The following is a 3,346-nucleotide window of genomic DNA, read 5'->3' on the forward strand; positions in this document are numbered from 1 at the left end:
TTACAAGCATCTTTTTGCTAGTTAAAGTGTAACATTTTAAAATCACATCTGCTAAAAATCACACTTGGTGTGCACTGCCCTGCCTAGGTCAGACCTATTTATGACTACAACGTAGTACAACTAGAAAAAGGTCAGAAGAGAGTAACGAGGAAAACCAGAGGTACAGACTGGCTCCCAGAGAAGAAACATTGACTATGCCAGGGCTACATCAGCTTGGACAAGAGAGATTAAAGGGAATATGTTTGACATCTATAAAATCCAGCAGCACAGTAGCTGCGTATGGATCAATTGCTCACTTACTCTTCCAGTAAGGGAAGCATCGCTTGAAGCTGGGAGAAGCCACATTCAAAATGAAAAAGGTGACTTCTCGTGCAACAGCTCACAGACCTGTGCAATTCCCTGCGAGATGATGGGACTGCAGAAAACTGGGTAAGTGCCATGAGGAGAAATCCACCGTCTTGCTAAACAGGCAGAAACCGTATGCCATCAGCTGCAGATGGCTGGGGAATGGGAAAGTATTAGGAGGCACCTCCACCTACGTCTGGCCTAACCTGCTGGTTGCTCCTCCTGCAGGATAGCGGGCTTGGACATTATAAAAGAACAGCCATTTGGCTGTTGTTGAAGAATTTGTGTTAAAATATTTTTATTTTACTGCATTTTCAGTTTTGAAATAGGAAGGTGATGTAGCATCCTAATTGCAGAGGCAGTTACACCCATATGAGCGCTAGAACTGGTGTGATTTTTCCCTGTATTTCTAAAGCACTTAATTACTGTAGTGATAGATATGTATCTAGTGACAGTATTTAATATTTTTTTTGTTATATCAGAGGTAAGATGGTGCGTGATTCAGGATACAATTAATTTTAAGTTGGTTTTTTTTTTTTTTGTAAGTGGATGGAATTTGTTGTTGGATGGTAGTTGTGCTACTGTCACCTGAACAGTCAGTCCTTCTGCCTCCAAACTCCCCTTTGCATACTTCCTACATGAAACGTCTTAAAAATCCTGGGGACATCTTGCATCCTCATGAGGCTGCGTAGCCTTGTTACCCAAAATGGACTGATGCAAACGGAATGAGACAGCACAGCAGCCAAACCGCACAGCACATCATGCGTCGAATGTGGCTAACATAAAGCCCAGTATCCCAGCTTGTCAAAAGCAAACAACTTGCAGAAGGCCTAAAAGCAGGGCACGCATGTATGGCACACTTCTTTGTAATACTCTCCCAGTGTCCGGTAGCAGGCTAGCAGGTAAGAAGAGATCACAAAGTCCATAATTATTATCTGAGAAATCCTGTCCCACTGATGTCTAGGAAGGTGTCGTAGTTTAGCCCCGCTCAGGACCAAGCTACGCAGTCTGTCTCTCACTGCCCCCAACCCTCTGAGGGAATGGGGGAGAGATAATATAACAAAAAGCTTGAGGTTTGAGATAAGGACAGGGAGAGATCATTCAAGTTATGGTTACGGGCAAAACAGACTCCACTGGGGGAAAACTATTTATTTATTATTAAAACCAAAGCAGGATAATGAAGAAGAGAACAAAACCAACTTTCCCGTCACCCGTCCCTGTTCCTGGGCTTAATTTCATTTTCAATAGTCTCTAACTCCTTCCCCACTCTGAGCGGCACAGGGGGCAATAGGGAAGGGGGGTTATGGTCAGTTCATCACTTGTTGCTTTATGCCACTCCTTCCTCTTCGGAGGAAGAACTCCTCACATTCCTCCTCTGCTCCAGCATGTGGTCCCTCCCATGGGCTACAGTCCTTCATTAACTGCTCCAGCGTGGGTCATTTTCTACAGGGTGCAGACCAACACAGAAGGCTTTGTCTCTCTCTTCAGAGAGACCTGGATTTTGTGCGTTTTACAGGTAAGCTCTGAATAAGCTAAGCAGAGCTGAATGGTCCATCCCTCAGTTTTTTACATAGGAAATCTCTCAAATCTGGTGCATCATCATGTAAAGTCTCTGCAGTAGCATCGAGGATAAAATCTAATTCTAAAGGCGTTCAAAAAATGTGTAGACATGGCACTTCAGGACATGGTTTAGTGGACATGGTGGTGTTAGGTTGATGGTAGGACTTGATGATCCTGGAGGTCTCTTCCAACCTCAAAGATCCCATCCTGTTGTCTGCTCAGCATTACACCTTCCCTTCTCTCCTACCAACCTCCTGTTCTAAACACCCCTCAATACTCACAACAGGTCAGCAGGTCTCCCAAATAAAACAGTCCCTTTCACAATATTTTTGCTGGTTACATCTGATCCCCTGCCCGAAGCAGGACTTCACAGGAAAGAAGTCTGCGAGCAAAACACGGCTGCCTGTGTCCTGGTGCCGAATCACACATCGCTGCGCCCCAGTGCTCTCCTCCCTTCCCTGCCTCCTTCTCCCATTCACTTCGACCCCCTCCGTCCCTGTTCTCTCCTCATTTTACACTCTCCTGTTGCTTCTGCTCCAGTCACTACTCCAACACGCTTTGCTCAGGCTTTCCACTCGTGTTTCCTACTCCCGGTTTTGCCACATTTTTGATGCCGTTTCTTTCGTGGAAGATTTTTGTTGCTATGTCCTTTCCTCCCCTCCTTTCTCCCCACTCGGAACGCCACCACCAAGATGCAAATATTCCTCGCAGGGAGCCACTGAGAGCGAAAGAAGTCAGAGAGCTACGGCTGCACCCCCCGCTACGGCTCTCGAAAGCCCAGCCGCAGCCGGGGACGCTGACAGGCAAAGCAGGGTGCTAAGAGCTGAACCCCCAGTTCCGATGCAGCTGCTGCTCCTTGAGCGAGGGTCTCGCCACCGCCGCGGCGGCCGCACGCTGAAGGTGTCTGGGCATAGCTCGGCACCGCACTGCTCGGCTCGGCTCGGCACCAGTCGGCTCAGCATCGCTCCGCTCGGCTCGGCACCGCTCAGCACCGCACTGCTCGGCTCGGCGCCGCTCGGCTCGGCACGACGCGGCAGGGCTCGGCTCGGCTCGGCACCGCTCAGCACCGCACCGCTCGGATCGGCACGGCTCGACTCGGCACCGCTCAGCACCGCACCGCTCAGCTCGGCACCCCTCGGCTCGGCTCGGCTCGGCTCGGCTCGGCACCGCTCGGCACGATACTGCTCGGCACCGCACCGCTCAGCTCGGCACCGCTCGGCACCGCACCGCTCGGCTCGGCTTAGCTCCGCACCGCTCGGATCGGCACCGCTCAGCACCGCACCCCTCGGCTCGGCACGGTACGGCACGGCACGGCTTGGCCTGTTTCGGCCTGCCTCGGCTCGGCCCGCTCCCTCGGCCGCCGGCGGGCGGGCTGGGGGCGGGCTGGGGGCGGGCTCGGCGCTGAGAGCAGTTCCGGCGGAAGGCCGCGGCGGGTCGGTGC

This window comes from Chlamydotis macqueenii, chromosome 2, assembly GCF_036417535.1.
Source record: "Chlamydotis macqueenii isolate bChlMac1 chromosome 2, bChlMac1.mat, whole genome shotgun sequence".
Taxonomy (NCBI): Eukaryota; Metazoa; Chordata; class Aves; order Otidiformes; family Otididae; genus Chlamydotis; species Chlamydotis macqueenii.